Source organism: Danio rerio, chromosome 7 (assembly GCF_052040795.2).
Source record: "Danio rerio strain M-AB ecotype USA chromosome 7, GRCz13ab, whole genome shotgun sequence".
In the NCBI taxonomy this organism is placed as follows: Eukaryota; Metazoa; Chordata; class Actinopteri; order Cypriniformes; family Danionidae; genus Danio; species Danio rerio.
Genome location: NC_141027.1, coordinates 34,813,641 through 34,837,173, shown reverse-complemented (window position 1 = coordinate 34,837,173; position 23,533 = coordinate 34,813,641). Strand labels below are relative to the sequence as shown.

The window sequence follows — 23,533 nt, the reverse complement described above, 5'->3', positions numbered from 1 at the left end:
CCGTGCACTGAAGAGTAGCTCCTCTGACCCCAATTAAGCAACATAGTGGCACGATACCAAAACTCTACCAATAGACAGAAGTGGAGAACTAACCTTGGAAGAAACCAGGCTCAATCATGGGACAAGTTCCTCTTTGGTCAAAAAGAAAAGGTTTTATTTGACGATAATATTTATTTGTTTGACAATTTTGTCTAAATAGCCTCAAGTCCCTAAAGGGCATTTACATATTGCATCTAAAAATGCATGGAAAATACAAGCTGCACCACTCTTACAATTTCAACATGCCTATGAGTGGCATCTGTTGTTGTTAAGCAACCTTCAGCTTCTCTCCCCAAGGAAACACCACAAACAAACAATTGCTTTAGCTCGCATGCAACCTTTCTTTATGTAGAATGTTTAAAAGTATCATGTTTGGGTCTCTAGGCTCTGAGCGAGTCTAATAAGTCTACTGTTATAACTGAAATGTGTATGCTTCATGTAAAGCTGGTTGGTTTGTCACATGATGCATGGTGCGACATTCTGAAAAGTTGAAGTTTTCACTGAGAGGTTTTCAACTTACTGCAGTTTAGACATGTCTAGAATGTCTAAAACATGTCTAGAACGTCTAGAACTGCATATGCATTGTGACCGCATTGCTCTCTGTTTGAGAGCGCTTGCCGTGCGTTTCCATTTGAATATAATAAATTTGAGCATGCAAAAGGTCCAATATGTGAATGGCCTTTAAAGACATTGGTGGCCTTGGGATTGTACTCCATGGGCTTGTTTATGTGTGATGCAAATTTCCAACATTTTATAAACCCAAAGAGTCTTACAAATAGACTTTACTCATCATCACTTAGATTTTCAAAATTCAAATTTGAGCTACTAAATAGTAAAATGCATAATGACCATGTACATTAAGCCCATCCAAAAAATAAAAGGTTTAAAATGTTTCATTCAAAATCAATATTACTTTCTGAAAACATAACTCTACTAGCGCACATTTTAATGAAATATTACTAGCATTGATTTCCCAAGAACACATTCACAAACATATATTACAGAAAAACAAGACCGTCTGTCCTGCTCTGTGTCTCCCAAACTCAATTTGATTAAGTGATTAAACATGAAAAGAGATGCAGTTTGCTTGGCATGACTGACTAATGCACTGCTGATACCAGTTAACGTGGAGTCCTCTGCTTTGTGATGGACTCAAGGGACAGAGAAACTGATTTATTTTTAGATTTATTACATTACACAGTTTATATAAAAGAGAACAACAGCAAGAGCGAGTGAGGGGAACAGATGACTGCTGGAAAATACAGGACATGCTTCTTCCATTATAAATACAAATATACAATGCAGAAAGGATCTTAAATAATAAGAAGACAACAAAACAAACTGGTGCAGAGACTGCTGGAATAAGCATTCGTGTGTTCCTATAACAATAGCATCAATTTGTGCCAATATCTGTTACAGGACATGAACATTATCTGCCAAAACAAACAGAGATAGACAGAAATCTATCATTCCAGCTCCACCCATATCAGCAATGAAAACAAGAAATAAAAAGATGAATGACACACACAGACACACACACGTGAGGTTCACTAAATGAATAGGCCAAGCTTTTGCATGTGCTGAAGAACATCGGAGAGGGATTGACAGCTTTAAAGAAAAAAATGATACATAAGAAACCTGACCAGAAATTTAACAAACCACTTATTTATTAATCCAGACATGGTAAAATATACATTTAATGATATTATAATCTCTAAGTATAATCTATCAAGAAGTGAATTCAGAAAGAAAATCTTGAAAAAAAAAAATACATGAGCATAAATATATGCCTTAATATTCACTGAGTGTGTGCAAATACAAGCATATTCAAATAGAATAAGAGAACAGAATTCAAATCGTGTGTTGACTTAGTGTTGTACTGCTCACTGTGTAGATGGCAATATACTGCAACTGCTGCATTCAATATATTAGCTGTTTTTACAGTTTTAATTACTTGGGACAGTAGGACTGTTGTATCCAAGGTTGTCAAAGACTCCCCCATTGTCAAAAATGATATCTGAAGGCCCTCGGGAAATGTAATTTCCAAAAAGGATCATTTTGATTAATTATTATAGAAACGATCGAAAATATATTAAAACAATAACATAAAATACATATAAATAAATAAACAAGCAAATTCTATCATTTAATTTTTTCCCTATTTTTGGTCATGTTGTTTTTTCAAGAAATCTTTCTTTATTTAAAATAATCCACCAATTTAAATATAAAAATTTACATATCTAAAAATAGAATTTATAGAATTCCATGATTCTTCCAAGTCAAGAATTCATAGATTTTTAAACCATTTACTGAGATTAATTCATTCATTTTCTTTTCGGCTTAGTCCCTTTATTAATCAGTGGTCGCCACAGCGTAATGAACCACCAACTAATCCAGCATATGTTTTACGCAGCGGATGCCCTTCCAGCTGCAACCCATCACTGAGAAACACCCATACACTCGTATTCACACACATACACTACGGCCAATTTAATTTACCCAATTCACCTATAGCGCATGTCTTTGGACTGTGGGGGAAACCGGAACACCCGGAAGAAACACATGCGAACACGGGGAGAACATGCAAACTCCACACAGAAATGCCAACTGACACAGGCAAGGCTCAAACCTGCGACCTTCTTGTTGTGAGGCGACAGCACTACCTACATTTTACGAATATTTTTCAATTTTATTTAAATAAAATGACAACTGCTGAAGAAACAAATGTTTTTTAATGATTGTTTTGACTTTACAATACTGTTGTCTTAGATTTGCCCTTAAAGACAAGAGATGCTATATAAAAGTTTGGTTAAGTGTTTTTTTTTCTTCTCAGGGGCCAGCACTTACCCAATCCCTGAAGGATCCTTTAAGGATCAAGGTCAGAATGAGGATAGGTTCACTTCCACCCCTCCCCCACACAATGCACTTGCAAACAGACATTTCTTAGAAGTATACAATCTACAGCAACTGTAAAGAACCGGAAATACTTGTTTTTTTTTATCATGAAAGAGACTATGTTTTTTTTATTACTAGAGCTCGTCTAAAAGCAAACCTCTTTGGCATCACAGCAGTCTTTAATATTGATTTAGGCTCTGTAAATCACTGCAGCTCCACGCGCCTGTCAGCCATAGCCTCAACGATGACAAGATTAAAAATGTGCCATCATAATCTCTTTACCAGCATCACATAAAACATGTGGACTTTAAGTTATCCAATTTAACTTAAAACATTGCTTCAAATTTGATCAATTTCATATAACAATTAAAAGAGAAAAACAACAGGAAAGAATACTTTGCTAAAACATACTAGGTGGTCTATCGAGATGCTCAGAGGTCAGTGTGCCTGTAGTGAGTGTAGCATATGCTAAATAACTACTTACTCCCAAATCTCCTTAAACCAGAGTATACAGCTCAGCTTTTTAAAGCTAATTGTGCCACTAAGTATCTAATGAATGGACGGTTAACCACAGCTAGACATCCTTTTGGGGACACAAGTAATCCTCAATGAAAAGACCATAAGACTAAATCCACACATGTTCAAAAGTGCACCTGTAGTCTGAACAGTTAAATAAAACCAGAACATACAAGTCTAATAAACACAACAATGATTCTTTTTATACCAAGGTGAGGTAAGGTAAAAGCTCTTGCCGGTCACCTGTTGAGTCAACATCTGCGTTTTTATGTTTGACATGAGCAAACACACCCTAAACACATTTTCAAATGATTCTGGAGCACACGTGAGAGGTTTGCGGTCTAAATGAAACCTTTTGTGAGGACTGAAGAGATCATTATTAAGACCATCATATGGAGCTGGTTTTACTTAAGAAAAAACACACTCAGGCTTAACAGGTCTAAAATCACAAAGCCTTTAAAAAAAAAACAAGCATTTTTATTGTACGAATTTCACTGGATAAATGTAACTTGCTTAAAAAAAAAACACATACATACACAAATATTCTGCTTTAGTCAACATAATAAAATGAAATGCGATATGACAAAAGATGATTTGGCCAATTGAAAATCTTTGTAAATATTAATAATAATGAAGAAAAACAAACAACATATTAATTGATGAATTGATTAGTACACAAAAGGCAAAGATAGATTTTTGGAATTATTACTCCAGATTTCAATGTCACATGATACTTCAGAAATCATTCTAAGCAGATTTGCTGTTTTAATCATTATTACTGGTACTTGATCATTATTAAAGGTCCCGTGAAATGCTTTGAAATATGTACATTATACATTTTTATTCCATGGTTGACGTAATTTTAACCTGAACACTATGAGGGGTAGAGACACAGAGTATCTCCTTTTCTTTTTAAAAAACAGCCAATAGTGTTTAGTTTTTATCACAGCTCTGCCAGTGAAAGATGTTGAGCTCAAGAGCATCATATGAAAAGCAAATAAGAATTGTCTTAAAAGGGGAGGGGCATGTCAGTTACTAGAAAACATTTTATTGGTTATGATGTGATGAGAAACTGTAGTGTGAGTCGACATGAATAAAACTGTTGGTCCATCTGGGGGGAAGTGACAAGCTTTACATGCTTATATCAGTTTTATATCTTCTAAATGCGAATTCTGACACTGTTTTGGGGCACACTAGCTGATAGATATCCTAAAAACTAATAATACTAGGGCTGTGCAATTAATCGAAAATCCGGTTTCGTATATTTGTATTTATATTTACATAGAGAACAGTTATTTTAAACTGAAATAACATTGTCTTAATATAGCCTAACTGCACAGTATATTTGTTCAGATAAATCCAGTCTTGGTCAGCAGAAATTATTTCTATCAGCTATGTTTCCAAGATTTCAACCAGTAATTTGTAATACATAATAACAGTACTGGGTTAATACACAGCAAATTCACATCCATAAACCTTTCTATGAATCATAAATCACCAAAGCATATAAAATGTATAAAACAGTGTAGAAGGAGACAGTTTGTAGACATCTGGGTTTCAGACAGTTCAGCCATAAGTCATTAAGTAAGACTGACCAGCGTCATTAACCCCTAACCTCAGCTTCGACACAAACACAAACACACACACCGAGGATAAATGACCAATGGAATGGTCTTCAAAGAAAATGACTTTCCTTCATAAAATCAATGATAAACCTCCAGTCTGTACATTTATTATGGTGTCTGATTGAATGATGGGCCTGGCTGGAACACTGTGGGAGGAAACACCCAAAGTACGTCCCTTATTTCACATACTGTACAACCACAGTCAACATCTGCACCCGAATGTTAGACCATATTTCTTTTTCAAAAGCATTTATAGCACTTTCTACTCAATAAAACAGACTTATATATTCACATTTAGACCCAAGATGCCCAAACTAGGGCCTGGAGGCCAAAGTTGGCCCATTGTAACCTTGGATTTGGCCCACAATCTCATCTGAAAAGAGAATAAGAATGATAGGCAGGGTTGTTTTGACAATGATTTTAACAGAGATTGTCATTTCTAATTGACAATAACCTTTTTGTTTGTTTGTTGTATTGCCAAGCTTAAAAAAAGCCAACTAAAATTGTTTAGTTTAAATGTCATTTGTAAATACGTAAATAATACTGTAAAAATGTAAATACTGACACTCGTCAAATAGAGGACAATGCAGAAAACATCTGCGATCAAATCAAGGCAAAATCAGGTGCAACTTAGTGTAACTACATTCTGCTTTAAATGAGATACTTTATTAAGTTTATTATAAAACATTAAAAAATTATATTGTATTAGTTAATACATAGCAAAGTTTTCCAGTTATTTTTAAATATTATGAAATACATTAGCAAGTACCCATGGCAACTATATTAACCTTCAGCCCACTAGCCTCAATCTAGTTTGGTTTTTGGTCCTTCATAAGAAAAAGTTTGGGCACCCCTGATTTAGACTTTTATTTTTGTTATAAATATCAAGTTTGGGATTTAATGAGAATTGGATACCACGAATCCTCCATCACACAATAGAGATAATCTTAGACAAAAATCTATTATACAGGTGAACACACAAATTAAGACATTTATTATTGTAGGATAACCGTTAATGGGTTTATAGACTGAATTATGATTCTCTAATAATAAAAATATCATTAAACAGAATTTATCCAATTCCACAACTAACTGCCTTCACCCTGTCTTTTATTATTTTATTATTATTATGCATTTTCAACTGCAGGGTTTTATTATTGCACTCCTTCTCTCATCTTTCACTTGCAGCAAACTAACGGTTGGACATGTACGTAGATATTAAGAAACACTTAGAATTATAAAATCTAGAACATAATATTTCTGTGAATTTAATCATTTTTAAGGACTAAAACTTTGTTTTTGTACAATTACATTTTTTATACTTTGATACCATACAATTATCTTAATTTGGCAATAAATAAAAATTCATAAAAATCAGATTACCTGTTATTTCCACAAACTGACTTCATTTTACATGTCATCCCAAATTACTGTATGTACTTGTTCAAAACAAGTACCAACTAAGAGGGTATGTGATTTTGAAGGCAGCCAAATCCAAATTGTGTCTCATCAAATGACTGCACATTATTTATAGGACATAGGATTAGTAATGTGACTAAAAGAACAGAAACTCACTAACAGAGGGAGGACTGATGACTCCGCGTACCTGTGACTAATCAGATGGGTGTGTCATCTGCATGCTGCTTCAAACTTTCCTATTCACCTTTATATCCTGAACATGATTTTGAGCAATAACAAGTGTCCTTAAGTGATAGGTCACTAACTAGTTTCACATGTGTGACTATCCAATAATCAAAGTAAGGACAGAAATCACAGTAAGATATTAAAGCAAACCTTAGTGTGACTTGTGTTTACATGCTTTTTAAAATTGGATTATTTGCTAAGAAGTGAGGTTATTTATTACCGCCATTATCTGCACAAATGAAGAACTCACATACAGTACAGTAGGCATGTTAATGGCCACTGTTTGAATCTACCTATTAGGCATTGTGATGTACACTGCAATACCTATGAGTTTGAAGACCGCGTGAAGAGTTGTGTTTACAAAATTAATCTTTAGAAAAACATTTTATTCAAAGAGTTAAGCATCATAATATTATTTACATTTTATTCATTTATAGTAAATCAGTGGGCAGCCATTGGGATGCAGTTGTGGGTATGGAGCATTGCTCAAGGAACTCATCTCAGACTTGGTATTGTGGGTGGAAGAGAGTACTAGTTATGCAATCCAAGCCAATGCCAAGACTGGAACCTGCAACCTTCGGATTACAAGTCCAGCTCTCTAAGCATTAGGCCACACTGCCCCAATGAATAATGTGTCAAGGAGTTCATTCATGAAGTTATGCAAACTGCAAAGCATTCAGATACGCCTAAGAAGATGCACAATTCATTTAGAGATACAACAATGTGATTAAGATGTTTACATGCCTGTTTATTGTGATTAAAATCGTCATGCAACATAGCAATTATGCTTGCTTTGCTTATGAGCTTAATTGTATTCGCTTGATTAAGTATTATGTTTACATTTTTGGCAAAATGACAAAAATAGTGCTAAAATACTAGATAACAGCATTATGAGAGTGCATGCAAACAGTTAAGATGACCGAGTTTCCTCCATCTTGACTATTAGAGCACTGACTAAATAAGGTAAATGTCAGCACAAACCATTAGACTCAGTCTTGAACAAAAGTGTGCTTCTCCCCTAAGACTAGTGGTACTCAACATTTTAAATCTGTGTATAATCCAGTATAATTATGCAGTATTATATACTGTATAAAACATAATTTAAAAATTGTTTAACTCAAAACTTCCAAATTGAGCTTGACAATAATACAAATGTATACATTATAAATTAAAATGTATTAAAAATAATTTTTAAAATTAGTTCACCTCATATGAAAGATTTCCAAAACTACAAAAATAAATTAATTAATAAATTAATTTTAATGCAATAAATTATTTAATTTGTATTTGTTTTATTTTAGTTTAATACTTGTTTGTTAGTAATTATATCTTGCAAGTCAATGTTTTTACAAAATTTTCCAGTTTTTTTTTCATTTTACTGTGAAATACCTGTTGTTTTACAGTTATTTTCTATAATTAAAAACTCTAGCATTAAATTTACAGTTATTGCTTGTATTTTGGTATTATGTAATGTTTCTGTTTTTTTCAGGAAATTTTCTGTATTTTCAGAGAGTAACAGTTTGTAGTACTACTGAAGATTGTAATCATATGAGGATTACAGTGAGGCTAATAATGTCAAATAATAGCCTATTGTTTGTAGGCTGCATATAATGTAAAATATTTTATGGTTACAATTACTTAACAACATTCTTCTTTTTTGTGAATGAAAAGGGAAGAAAAATTTAGAATATGGGTGTTTGTGATAAAATGATACAGACGTAACACCGATTCCCACATTATTTACACTAAAGATCTGGTTACTAGTCAACAAAAATAAATTGTTGTAGCAAAGCAGGATAACTCCAACATTTTAACCACTAGGGGACATGAATGAAGAGAAGGAGACTACATAGCATGTGTTAAGAGTCAGCAGAGTTACCTCACTGTGGGACTGAGCAGGTCCACCCAAGCCCAACTGAGCTTTAAATGTATGTGGATTCTCACAGTTCTCTAGTCTGTTCTCACTCCATCTACATCTTTTATTGCTCTCTGACCTTCACTTTTAAAAACTTGAAATATTACTTAAGCAGAAAGAGTCAGGAAGATCCTGTGGTGGATCACTAAATAGAGATGAGACAACAGGAAACAACAGGCCTTCATTGTGATGAAGAAGAGAGATTCAACCCAGACCTGGGTTTTATGAGCATCTGTTTCTGTTTTAACACTCTGCTAGTTCTTATCGGATACCCCATTCATAACGATGTGGAGAAACTGAACAACATGAGGCTGTAAACAACAGTTGAGGTTTTGGGAAAAATATTACAGCCTGACCACTAGGAGAAGAGTCCAAAACATTCTTCCAATCCAAATGCTATCCCACAAAGACTAATAAATTAATGTGTGAAGACAACTAGCATAAGCATTTTTTTACTATGCTAAATTAATTTTTTAAAACCTCTACGAAACCTTCCTCAGAACTGAACAGGTGTTCAGGCTTCATAATTAAAGTAAATAAATTATAGCTAAAAAAAAGTATAATAAAGTGAGCTGCTCATTTCTTGATTTCAACATACTGTATAATGCATCTTAAGCACAGTGTAAACAGTGTGTTCTGGACCTGCCTGCAGTTCTGCGAGCGCACTTGATCTTTTCCTGTTAAGCCAGAGGATTCACCCACGGCCAACATGTTATGCAAACCCGAATGAGACCTAGATACCATCAGTAGGGAAATCACCCGAATGTTTGTGTAATTTAAAAATGAAACATGGGATATGCAGAAAGAGGGAAAGAATGCGAGCGAGAGATGGGATGTGCTTTTTGATTTAAATAGAAAGTGAAGAGTTTAACCTGAGGTTATGAAAATCTACAGTTCACTGTCAATAACATTCCATGTCATGTTCCATAACTTCACACTGCTTTTAGTATCTCTTATGTATCTACATGTGAGCTATGCAAGAGCATGTGGGTATTGGAGATGGGGATGGGAGAAAGCAGATGCTTGAAGCTTCAGCAAAGGAAATTGAAGTTTTAAAGCAATGTGTTCACTATTGTCCAGTACAGGCAAACTGCAATATCCTGTCCCGGGTTCTCTCCCTTGCTGTTCTTTTCTGCTCAAGCATATAATACAGACTCATAATCAACCATAACAGCAGGCAGCAGTTGTCCAAGGCCCTGTGAAGTGGTCCTTCATGGTAGAGAGGGGGCCCACCCATAAACATTTTATCCTGGCCCTGTGAACTTTAGCGACAGCGCTACCAGGCAGTGCTTATTTTGGCCACATGACACTGATAAAAATGTCAAGAGGTCTTAAACATATACTGTGAGGCCAATCTGTGATTACTTCAATTAGTGCTTGCAGTCCAACAAATGGCTTCAAGTAACATAAATACTTTCATGTGCCTTAATGAATTCCCTGCAGCAAAAGTTAATATCATAAGACTTCACTTGAAAATGCCGGGTTAAGACTATATACAGTAATATTTTTCTGTGGCCATAATCAGAGTGTGAGTTTTGTGATTTTGACTGCTTAAGGACAATCAAAACTTACCATGTTTACTGATGTGTGATGTTAATGAGAAGGTTTAACCAGCAACTGAGTTTCAAAAACAAGTGTTTAAACTAACAATGGCTGTCAAATTGTTATCTTTTGCATTGACTTATCAAGTCAGAAAGAACCAAAGATGAAAAGAAGCAATTGTGGACACTGCATAATTCCATCTCCTCAACTATCCTCCAACATTTACAACTATAGGTTGTTTACCAATTACCTGAAATACTACCCATAGGAGTGTAACTTTATAAATAGGAAAAATGGTACATTCCTGTAAGAAACTGCCTACAAAGTCTAAATAATGTGCTTCAACAATCTTGCAATTTGATTATGTTACACACAACGACACACAGAAGGATGCACATTTTAAAAGGAAACTATATATAGGTCTTAATAAACTGCTTGCACAAACAACCTATTCAGTCAGTTTATGAAGGAAAATACTCTTTCATCCAAAAACATCTGAGCTTTGATTGGTCAATTCTACAGATGAGGGCATCCTATTGATAGTTTACACGTTTTATCATGGGGAATGCCCCCCTGGCGAGCAAAACATTACTATCTCCCACTAACTACCAAGGCATGGGCTGAGTAATTTCTCCTCATAGTTATAAAAAATGGATAATTGTTGTTCAATAATATATAGCGCTATTAACCAGCATGAGACAAATATTAATCTATATTAATCTATGAAAAACTAAATGACATAGGATATGAAACAGGGCTGCCCAAATCAAGCTCTTTCTAGGTATACTAGAAAGCTTTAGGCCAGTGTATTGAAGGAAGATAGAGCTAAACTATGCAGGACACCGGCCCTCCAGGACTGAGTTTGTACACCCCTGATATATACAGGATTTCTACAGGTTTCATCAAATCAAATGTAAGACTTTTAAGACCTTTTGAAGACCATTATGGATTCAACTTTATACTTAAACATGGCTAAACGCTGAAGATTTTGGCCCAGATAAAACATTAGAAAAACATTAAAAACAAATTTTGCAAGGAAATGATTAAACTATATGTTTATAAGTATAAATATAAATAGAGTAGGTAAAATAAGTTAATAAATGAGAGTTAATAAAATTAACTTTTGGTAAAATGTTTAATGAGATGGAATGTTAGTGATTGGATGGTTGTTGGTCCGATTGGCTAGCTTTACATGAACTTAGGCAAATTAAGACCTACAACACAATACTTCAGTGAATTTAAAACTTTTTAAGGCCTTACATTTTGAATTTTAAGACATTTTAAGACCCCGCAGACACCTTGTATAAAGCATGTACCTTCACCAATGACTAAATCACCACGAAATATTCACAAGCCAGATGTAAACATTAGCAAATTGTAGCTCTTACAGGGACATGATGACATTAAATGGCTTAAAATGGCTACGGGTGCAGTATTTGGATAGCAATTTACAGTTTGTGATCATATCTTTGTTTTGTTTTTATGTGATCCAAATATTGGCAGGTTGAAACAGATGGAAAAAGGAGCAGATTGTGCTGCATTTCTATGAGAATCCCAGTGTAGCTGCCATAGTAGTCAATTGTTTTTTTTTTTTTGTTTTTTTTGGCTATCAGGTCTCCACACAGGTCATATGAGGGAGAAGTACAGTAGAGATCAGAACAGAGTAGGTATGGGATGATAACCATTTTCAAGGTATACCGCGGTTTGATAAAGTCAAGGTTTTAAAACCGCCAAAATTTTTCTGCTATACCATTTTTAAGGTATGAGTAGGATTTTTTATTTATTTACTTTTTTTAAGACAACAGTATCTCCAGCAGGAAATATATTGAACGATTCATTCATTCAGCCATTCATTTTTTTTTTTTTTGGCTTAGTCACTCTATTAATCCGCGTCGACACAGCGGAATGAACTGCTAACTTATCCAGCACATGTTTTACACAGCGGATGCCCTTACAGCTGCAACCCATCTCTGGGAAACAAGTCATAGACTACGGACACTTTAGTCTACCCACTTCACCTGCACCACATGTCTTTGGACTGTGGGGGAAACTGGAGCACCCGCAGGAAACCCACGCGAAAGCGAGGAGAACATGCAAACTCCACACAGAAACGTCACCTGACAAGCTCTACCAGCACTCCCTAATGCCACATTACCTATATCAAGAGATGCCAATCTAAATTGTAAAGATATCTGTGTTTAATGAATACTAATAAATACAGCAGAAGTCAAAGATTCATTTGAATTATTTAGCCTGACATGTTTACTGCCCCAAAATATTTGAAAAGTTTCTCAAAATAAAACATATTCTATTCAAAAGGGGAAAAGTTGCTGTTTTGTACCGAGACATATTTTAGAGCAGTGTTCACAATACCGTGAAACCGTGATATTTTTGTCCAAGATTATCATACAAATCTTATATCAGCCCATGTCTAATACAGAGGGGCAAAATAATAAATGCTAGTTTCCTGTCTGGACATTGCATAGCATCCCAGAATTAGTTTTGTTTGTTGCCCACAATAACACATTACATTGGATCCAACAATCAATTTTTGTGTCTGGCACTCATTGTTATTCTTAAGCCACCAAGAAACCCTACATCAAAAACAGAGTGTCAAAATTGAGCTGATATTATATAGACTAAACTCAACAAAATAAAGCATATCTTTCTAAAATATTTTCATTGCAGCACATAAGATTAATTTCTCATTTTGGAGTGTTGAAAAGAAGTCTGCCGGACAGAGAGGCAGAGGGGGGATGTTTCCCACACTTTCAGTGCCCTTTAGGTCAGACATTTTACCTTCGCGTCCAGCTGTAGTGCATAGAAGTATCCAGCCGTGACGGCACCGCACTGTACACACTACAACAGAGTTCACAAAAGGGTCTCAAACATAATTCAGAGTAAAAAAAACTTTACCACCAATTAACCCTTTAAATGATGTGTTCTCATATTAGGGTTATTGTATCAGCATTCAAACACACACAAATACACAGAAACCCAACGGAGCTCAGTCACTAAAGAGAGCTCTTCATGTTTGTCTGATCGGGCCTATTGTTGCGAGATTAAAGACAGTACGGGGCATGCGTTTATTACGACATCCTACACTGGGTATCAGCTGTACTCCATTGCAGACAGATGACGGTGAGTATCCAGAAGTGAAGTGTTTGTTCAACTCAGTCTTCCTTTCATGACTGCAAAGCCAGTGTAAATTACAAAAACGCTTGGCGGTTGGACTGGGCTGAAGCACTATTAAATCAACAAAGTCACATTCATCCTGCCACGTCCAAAAGTTCAACAGCCATTCATCTGGACTCCTCATTGACCTAGCTGATGTAGGAACGGTCTTCTTTATGTGTGTGAGGTTAATGGTGTGTGAACTCAATGCAGTCACGGCACACAAAGTCTTAACAGGGCTATTTAAAACAAAAATACTGAGCAGTGCAGGCATCTGTCCACACACACACACATTCCAGCACAGTACTAACAGCACCTATCACTCTCTGGATGGACTCAAACATAACTTTATAATAATACCTAACAATCATTTTATAGTATATAGATGGTTCAAGTTAAAAATCTAAAACAATAAATGCTTTAGGTAACAATAAGAGCAAAACAGCAGTGTTCTTTAACCAGGTAGTTGAAGCCAACTCGATTGGGGGTTCAAAACTTCCAACAGGGCAAAGCGAGGGGGTGTTTCTGCAAATCTTACCAAGATGATTAAAAATGATCTAAAATTATATAAATATGTAATATAAAAAAGCTATATTCCTGCAGCTCTAACTAGAAGACTGTAAACTTATATTTTCGTTCAGCATGTCTGCAGTTTTATCTACAGTGTTTGGATCATGATTAAAGTCCATGGATATTTTGAATCACTGCCGATAGTACAACAAAATTATTCAAAATAATATAATAAAACATATTTGACCATGAAAATTTTAATTGGAGAAACTTACATAATATAAAACTTTCAAAAATACAGTAACAAGCATATTTAGTTAACATATTTCGTTCATGTTAATGCACTAGAGCTCACTAGCATAACTGACAATTCCTACATTACCATAGCCCTCACAACTGTTTTTGTCTAGTTTCGTAAATTAATAATAATAATACATACAAATAATAAGATTATAAAACGTATAAATAAATTAATAAAAACTCCATAAATTAATAATTAATACATTTAACAATTATTAAACATACAGTTAAAGACAGAAATATTAGTCCCTCTTTGAATTTTTTCTTTTTTTAAAATATTTCCCACATGATGTTTAACAGAGCAGGGAAATTTTCACAGTATGTCTGATAATGTTTTTTCTTCTGAAGAAAGCCTCATTTGTTTTATTTTGACTAGAATAAAAGCAGTTTTTAATTAAAAAAAACATTTTAAGGTCAATATTATTAGCCCCATTAAGCTATATATTTTTTGATAGTCTACAGAACAAACCATTGTTATAGAATAACTTGCCTAATAACCCTAACCTGCCTAGTTAACCTAATTTACCTAGTTCAGGCTTTAAATGTCACGTGATGCTGTATGGAAGTGTCTTGAATATCTAGTAAAATATTATGTACTGTCATCATGGCAAAGATAAAATAAATCAGTTATTATAAATGAGTTATTAAAACTATTATGTAAACAGGGGGGCTAATAATTGAGGGGGGCTAATAATTCTGACTTCAACTGTATATTTTTAGTTATACCCTATAAAGTTTTTGATCAGGCAGGAATGGATTAAACTATTTTTAGATACTTTATTCAATAAATTTATGAACAACTGAAAAAAGTAAATAAACCTCTAAATATAGTTGTTGACATTGGGCCTCACAGGGGAGAAAAATGAGAAGCACTGATCCATGAGTAAAAGTATAATAAGCAATTAATCTGTAGTGAATTTTAAATGAAAGTTGGCAAAACAATCGTATTGACAATTAACTTTAAACTGGAGAAATAAATAGTGTGAAACAAAAATGGAAAGGAATTACAATATCTACAAATACTCATCTCCTATATATTTCTTTATACAATCAAATGTATTTTCTTTTTATTAAAACGTTCACACGATTTACAGTATAACTTGGGAAGGATGAATCCAGTGAAGGCATGCAGAAGAAAAGAGGAGGAAGGAAACTGTCAGGATGACTTGCTCGGGCATGGAGAGCTGTGACTGCAGGCTGAGTGAGTGGACAAGCTAAATTCCAGAGACAGGTGGAGAGAGACAGGCAAAACGTTCAATATGAGAGTCACTTACCCTCAGAAGATCCTGCTACAGCAGCTGTGTCTACTAATCCAAAGTCTTCAGTCCTACAGGATCACGCAGACCAGACAGACAGTCTCAGAGAAGACCCTCTATGGTAAAACTGGCAGCATGTGAGAGGGAAAAATAAAACACTCTGTGAGACACTCATACACACACACACACACACTGAGACTGTCTGTCACTGTGCTAACTCAGCCGAAGAAAACTCCTCCCCCTTCTCTAAAACCTCCCACTCTCTCTCTCTTTATCTCTAGGGGAGTGTAAAGTCTTTTACTCACCCCTTTCCACAAACTTATTACCAAATCTGCCTGTTGGAGCATGTGAAACTCTCCTATCTAAAAGTATGAATAGCAAAGACTTCAACGTTAAGTTCAGAATTACCTCACAAACATACATGGAAATTACTGCCTTACACAACCACCCCCACACACACACACACACACACAGCCACAGCCAGGCCAAAAAAACTTGCACTGAAACCAGGGGAACATATTCATGCTCAAATTACGGCACACAGGTTGTGGTTTTTGGAATTGTTCACAGGCACAAGGCATCTTCATATACAACCCCTAACAAAACAACCCTAAAGTACACTTGCTCTTACACAGCTGAGAAATACACTAGGCTGCAGGACGGAAACCGTGCCAAATGAAAATAAACGGTAATGAAGGAAAATGTAAAGAACAGGGAGTGTTATTTAAGACTGAATTTTAAATCTTGGATGCGTTTTGAAAAATGACTTTGAGAAAATATCAATTTTTCCAAATCCACTTCCTGAAATGTTTTTCCAGTGCATCTATCATGTTGAGTCTACATCATGTCAGAGAAACAACCCCGGCCATTACAAACAGAGACAGTTCAAAAATAGATCTCTCTTTGGCTGATGATGTAAACAGCATTGATGGATCACAAAACGGATGGAAAGTGTTTGAATTCTGGCAGAGCAGGTTGACCCGCCTCTTTATGTCAACAGAAAGTGTCCATGAGAGGTGTGGATGTGTTACAGACGTAAAGAGCCAAAAACAAAGAGTTTTTTTCTCAGATTTGTTAAAGCTTGCTTAAAGACTGACATGTCAATGAAATGCTTCTGTTAAAGGTCACTGGAACAGAATACAGGGAGGAAATATCAACGCAGGCGCTTTTTTAACCGCTTTACTGAAGTGCATGCATTAAGCTCCTGGCCTGTTGTTACAGTTTTTCTCAGTCACTTTTGGTGCATTTCTCACAACACGATTTACATTTGCACAACAGTTCATGCATTTCTCAAAACAATTAGTCATTTTTGCACATCATAGTAGCAGTTTCTCATTCCTTCCAACAAATTGCAAATGCTTTTGGACATGCATCAATTGCTTTCATACATTTCTCTGCTGTAATCATAACATTATCATTTGCTTATGTCATGTTAGTCAAAATTAACTAAACTTCTGAATGCTGACTAGTCATTCCATATAAAATTTATTTAATTTTATTAAAAAAAATTATTTAATTACTTAAGTCATTACATACAAAACTGTTGGACTAGCTGTTAAAATCTGTCTAGCTAAATTTATAAAAAAAAAAAAAAAAAAAACATTTTTCTGAAAATGTGTTCTAAATTGAACAATTTCATGAATGATTTATTTTACACGCTGTGTATGTTGTAGGTTCAGTTCCAATATGTACTGCAATGTTGTATACAGTTGTGCACAGCTCTACCCAAATGAAGTTTATGTTTGTGGTAAATACGGATGTACAATGCTGTGAATAAATTAGAATTGCAAAGAGCAAATGCAGTAAAAATGTGAAACATACATATTCAGTGTCTTGATACCTCACTAAATGCAGTGATTTCTAACTTTACTATAGTTTTCAAATGGCTGTGCAAATAGTATATAGTGTTGTCTTGAGCATTTTCAGGAACTGTCATCAAAATCGGACTTTTTTGCATTGGAAAAAACAGAGTAAACTGTCATAATGAAAACATGACAAAGCTTTGACTATCTTGTACATAAGCAATGGTGTCAGGACTTTTCATCTTGATGACATTGACACTTTTATTGACATGAACTCTCCATTTTGAGTAAGTGACACACTTTGCCAGGTTATCAATAGGTTTTGCAGTTTGTACAAATTGTTTTGAGAAATGCATTAACTGTTGTGCAAATGTAAATAGTGTTGTGAGAAACGCACCAAAGCGACTGAGAAAAACTGTAATCAAAAATTCATTTGGGGATTTGTCCATGTATAAAGCGCCAGTACGCAGTTACATTTATTTATTTAGCAGATACTTTTATCCAAGGGTCAATGGAAGAACTTCACACATTAGTAGGAGTTCAGTTTTATGAAAAAGCCATGCACTTATCGCTCGGTATTAGATGCTAACCGCTTTTAAAGTATACCGCGGTTTAGAAAAGTCAAGGTTTCAAAACAGTCAAAATGTTCTGCTATACTGTTCCTAATGTGTGTACGATTTTTTTTTACTTTTTTTTTTAAAACACAGTATCTTCAGCAGAAAAAAATATCCAAAGATTCCATTTTAAATTGTAAAGAAATCTGTGTTTTTGAAACAAATGAAGACAGCAGAAGTCAATGACTCATTTAAATTATTTAGCCTATGTTTACTGTTCCAAAATATTTGGATTGGAATAAATCAATGTTTTTAAAATAAAATACACTGTTCAAAAGGGAAAAATGTTTTTGTTTTTTACCCAGACATTTAAAAATAACATATTTTAGAGCGGTAACCATAATACCGCAACACCATATTTTTATCCTTATCATTATCATCATACCGCCAAAATCTTATACTGGCCCATGCCCAAAACTAGACTAGTCATCAAATAGACAGATTAGACAGACTTTAGGTGTAGTCATTCATTTCTGTTTATTTGATGACTAGTCTAGTTTTGGCCTATTTATAGACGTCTATTAGATTTTCACTGACAGCCCAAACTTAGCCTTGTTTTAGCCAAGACGACTGTTTTGACGTCTATTAGACATCTTCTAAAAACAAAAAATGCTTGCTGGGCAGTGTATGTCAAAAATTACGGAAGCATCCATATACATTGTTATCATCAATGTTGATGAACATTGTGCTGTTTAATATTCGTTTAAAGAAGGTGACAGATGTTTCCTGCATATTATAAATAAAGTTTCAATAGAGCAGCATTTATATGTATTAAAACTTTTAATGCAAATGTAAAACCATTTACTGTCACGTATTATAAATGAAATACATCCTGAATATTATCCTTCAGTAAAAAACAACAACTTTGGAACATAAATATGCTTATTCTTTCAACCGGGCTTAAACTACTAAAGAGAAATGGCACAAGCTGGTCTGGAGAAGACATAACACACATTAAATCTACTCAGCATCTCAGTCTGTAAAACATGAGAATACTCAGGACGCTCATCATGGCAGATGGTGCTGACAATTGGCCTGTCTGAACTTAGACAGGGGGTCTCAGATGGCACGAGTGTGTCCTGCTTTTCTCCTCGCTTCAACACCCAGAACACTCATCAGAATGTGGTCTTTACATCATGAGAGATTCACTGTTATGATTTAGCTGCAAGCGAGCTTCCTGTCTGGGGTCTCCAAACATGGCTAAAGGCTTTAGTGTTTTTCAGAGATCCTCATCACAAGTTTCACAAATATAATTTAAAAAGCTTATAATAACCAACACAAGACAGAGAAAAGAAAGTCTCAAGATGCAAAAGTCAATGCTTCTCAAGTGGTGAAAAAGACCTCTTTCATTGAAGACTATGACATTTTAAACATTTACACCCCTAACCTTCACTTCACCGTCTGCTATATATTTGTGGTGATGTTCCGAAAACCCCGTCTGATGTTTGAAGTCAAATTAAACACAGAGCCTGTTTGAAAAACTGCATCACAATGTCACTCTAAATGATTTTTGAAAGCAACAAAGGCTTTTTAAGCTGCAGTCAGATTCATCTTTGTATGGTAAAATTCTGACAGCATCTCAGTTTGAATGCATATGAAAGATCGGCATCAATTACAACAAATTTGCAGGCTCTATTACAGTTTCTCTCAGTCACTTTGGTACATTTCTCAGTTCAGAATTTAAATTCTCAAAACTGCCTGTTCGATCTTTACATCATGGTGTCACTTGTGCACTAGAGATGCTCCGATCGATCGGCCAGATATCAATATCTGCCGATAATCATATTTCACAACTCGATCGGTACTCATTGATCTGGCCAATTCCATGAACCAATTGCAAGTGTTTGTTTATGAGTTTACAAGCACAGGAAGATGCACATGCTTGCCAAGGTTATGCACAGTGCAACAACACATAAGCAATGTTTCCAAATTGCATTGTTAGTAACTTTTTTTAACCATTTTTATTTTTTTTTATTTTATTTTTTTTTGTAAAGCTGATTCTGACCATCACATGAATGCTACACCCTTAATTTATTAACTTAGGTAAGGTGCTGACAATTATTGCACCGATACTCCTATAGCACCAATTTTGTCTGATACACACAAGATCAAAAAATATAAAGACATTGACGACAACATTTTACTGTTTTTGTCACTGGAATGTTACTCTAGAGTTTTCAACACAGTTGTTTCAGTTATGATTATGAAATCAGACACTTTTGAAAGCTGTAAACATAAATCCCTTCTTTAAATAGTTTTGGTGCATGCATTCTGGCTGACTACAACCTTACAGCCATAAAGCAGAGCTAACATCAAATTAAATGTGTTACAACAGTGTTTATGGACCATTGTGTAACAAGTCTAAATGTTCCAGACAATGTGGTTCAGCTTGGAACATTCTGAAGGACATATGACTGATAAACACCAATGGTAAGAACCATTATTTATAGCTATACTATACCATCCAAAGTCATTTGACCATGATATAAACAATTCTAAAACAAAGAAAAAAAACTGTAACAACCTTCACATTCACTCTTCATTGAAGTTAGAACCATCCACTTTGTTCAAAATGCCTAGTCATATGCCAAACAACAAATCTAATAATTCACCTCATCATCAGCTCAATCTGTAACACACTGCTCCTTCTCATCTGACAATTTACTTATCTAATCCAGTGTTCTCTTGGAAATGCCAATTCCCTCCTTCATCTGATTTAATACACAGATACATTTGAAAAGATATTTTCTACAGAACTTATTTAACCCCGCACACTCATTACTGCCTCATGATACATAAACAACTGAGAATCTGTTCCTATACAAATAATAGGAATCCATATAGACTAGCATACATCCGATAGATAGATAGATAGATAGATAGATAGATAGATAGATAGATAGATAGATAGATAGATAGATAGACAGACAGACAGACAGATACAGTTGATAGATAGACAGACAGACAGACAGACAGACAGACAGACAGACAGATAGATAGATAGATAGATACAGTTGATAGATAGACAGACAGACAGACAGACAGACAGACAGACAGACAGACAGACAGACAGACAGACAGACAGACAGACAGACAGACAGACAGACAGACAGACAGACAGACAGACAGACAGACAGACAGACAGACAGATAGATAGATAGATAGATAGATAGATAGATAGATAGATAGATAGATAGATAGATAGATAGATAGATAGAAACAGTTAAAAGATAGATAGATAGAAACAGTCTTTTTTGCCCAGGACACTCTATAAACAAGAATAAACACACACACTTAAAGCTTTTCTCTTAAATCAAACATGTGTTCAATCTTTACAGTTGTGAAGGGTTGGGGATGAGCAAACAGTTATGCAATCAAGAAAAGATACTCCTATCCAGCAAGTACACACATGCTGGAAAACAAATTCATAAGCAGTGATTATCTACACGGAGGAGTCAGGGCAAAAACGGCCACAGGCTGTACTTTTTAAAAGCACAGAACATATATTATAATAGCTCTACTTTGTTTTGAGAATCATTTTCTTTTCACACATTTGTACAAGACTGACATATCGATTGATCATGAATGTTTTGGCACAGACGACATAAAAGCCTTGCCAATAGGAGAGAGAGGGTGGCAAAACCTCATCTTAGATCATCTGCTTTGGTGTGTGCGCAATAAATAAAAGCACGTACGTGATTTACCAAGCAATTCGGGAGAAACAAGGATGATTATATCTGTGATTACCCAGAAGGGGCCTGTTCATAGAACCTATGGAGCTCTAATCAGTTTATGCTCCGGCCTGACATGGAAAATTCCTGCTCTGGGTTTCGGAGGTCCCACTGACAGATCAGCCAGATATCGGATGATCTGCTGCACAGTGACAATGCAAAGTGTCTGTTAAGAATGTGAGCAGGTTTTCCACCCCAGGGAGCAATATTCACCCAGCCAATAAGGAGAGAGCTATATGAACACTGCCCTCTAATCTGCTCTGGACAGCCCCACAATTAAGCCCTGAAAGAATAGCTTCGTTCTTGGACTTCTGCACAAGGGATGGCAGCTACTGTGAGCTCCACACACCACTGCTGCTTTGATCACTTCAACGGGCACCAGGAACACACCATCTGCAGGCTGCCAATATAATCAAATGTGCTCAGAAACTATGAGACTGACTGCAAATTTAATTTTAGCTACGCATGCATGACACACACACACACACACAATATTATTGTAGCACTGATACTGCAGATGTTTTTCATCGATCAAACAAAGCCAAAAATACACATAGCAGTCAATTAAACGAATCAACTATACATTTCAGACTTAATATTTATGCAGTAGTTATAATACATTTATAATCATTCCACAATATTTGAGCTAGGGCCTAAAATATTACATTTACAACTAAAATTGTTGTGAACCTTGAATGCTACAGAGCTTCAGTTTGGTCTTTTTTATGTCGTAGTAGTTTTTGTTGTTTATTTTAGGTGTTTTGTTATGAAAAATGCATTATATGTTTTTTTGGCACAGTACAGAATAACAGTGTGGTTATTTTTGTCTGTCAACTATACAGGTGTGAAAATATTTTTCAGGATAATACATGTTTACATGGCAAGTGGCAAAACTGTTATCAAGTTTCCAATCAATTAAACAATTTTTGTAAAAGATAAAATGCTTTACAAGTCAAAAATGACTGAACAGCTTCAAAGGACTGTGGAAATATAATTTGTTCTGTATACTCTCTCACATACATGAGTGCATGCACACACCCTTTCATTAGAATGTGATTTATACTGGTCCCTGTCAACTAGTTAACCTGCTTGGCAGGTTAATTTCATCAGTTGAGCCATGAAGTTCAAGGTAATATGAAAATTGGTACACCCTCCAGAATTATCTTCCACCACAAAATCACTTGGTGTCTGCCAGCTTTCCCACAGTTACTGAAAAATGTAAAGTAAAAATGTGAAGAGTTTAAGCAATTTCAGGCTTAAAACAGGTGATAAAATTAACAAAGTTAAATTTTTTTTAATGCTCATCATTAAAAATATATTTGTGATAAAGCCTACTAGGCATTAGAAGATAAACGCTTTTAAAGTTTACCATGGTTTTGAAAAGGTCAAAAGTTTTAAAACCACTAAAAATTATCCATTATTCTGTTCCTAAGGTATCTGTAGGATTGTTTTTATGTTATTTTATGTGTTTTAAAATATCTGTGTTTTTGAAACTAATGAAGAAAGCAGAAGTTAATGATTTTTTAAAAACTATTTAGCCTTTTTTGCTTACTGGTCTAAAACATTATAAATGTTTCCTAAAATAAAATATACTGTGTTAAACGGAAAATGTCACAAGGGAGATGCTGACAACAGAGTGCGGATCGAAATGCAGGATTTATTATAAAGAGATTGGTCAGGCAGGCAATGATCTCAATTAAGAGCAAACGGATGCATACAGGGAATCCAGAGTCTTGGTCAAATAACAGGTGGATGGTCAGTACAGGCAGGCAGCAGACAACATAAAAAAACAAACAAACAAGGCAAGGCAAGAAAACCACGTTGTAATTTAACTTGACAAATAAACAAGACTCAGCAATGAGGATGTCAGAGTGAGCTGTATATATCTGAGTATAATCAGTCCATGAGCAGCTTCAGCTGTCTCATCAAAGGAGGCTTGGAACAGGTGTGTGTGTGGTGCCTGACAGGAC

The 23,533-nt window shown here is 35.1% G+C and overlaps 1 protein-coding gene across 15 annotated transcripts in view; it reads right to left on the bottom strand.

Moving 5' to 3' along the window:
* Positions 1 to 23,533, bottom strand: part of plekhg4 (pleckstrin homology and RhoGEF domain containing G4) — a 119,354-nt gene that overhangs the window by 91,615 nt on the left and 4,206 nt on the right. For 13 of the 15 annotated variants that reach the window (XM_087261370.1, XM_087261375.1, XM_087261381.1 and 10 more), the window contains one exon: positions 15,435 to 15,543. The gene's annotated coding sequence lies outside the window, so the exon portion shown is untranslated. Of the gene's footprint in view, positions 1 to 15,434; positions 15,608 to 23,533 lie in introns of those variants that run through there. The other 2 variants (XM_087261372.1, XM_087261385.1) reach the window with 1 other exon arrangement.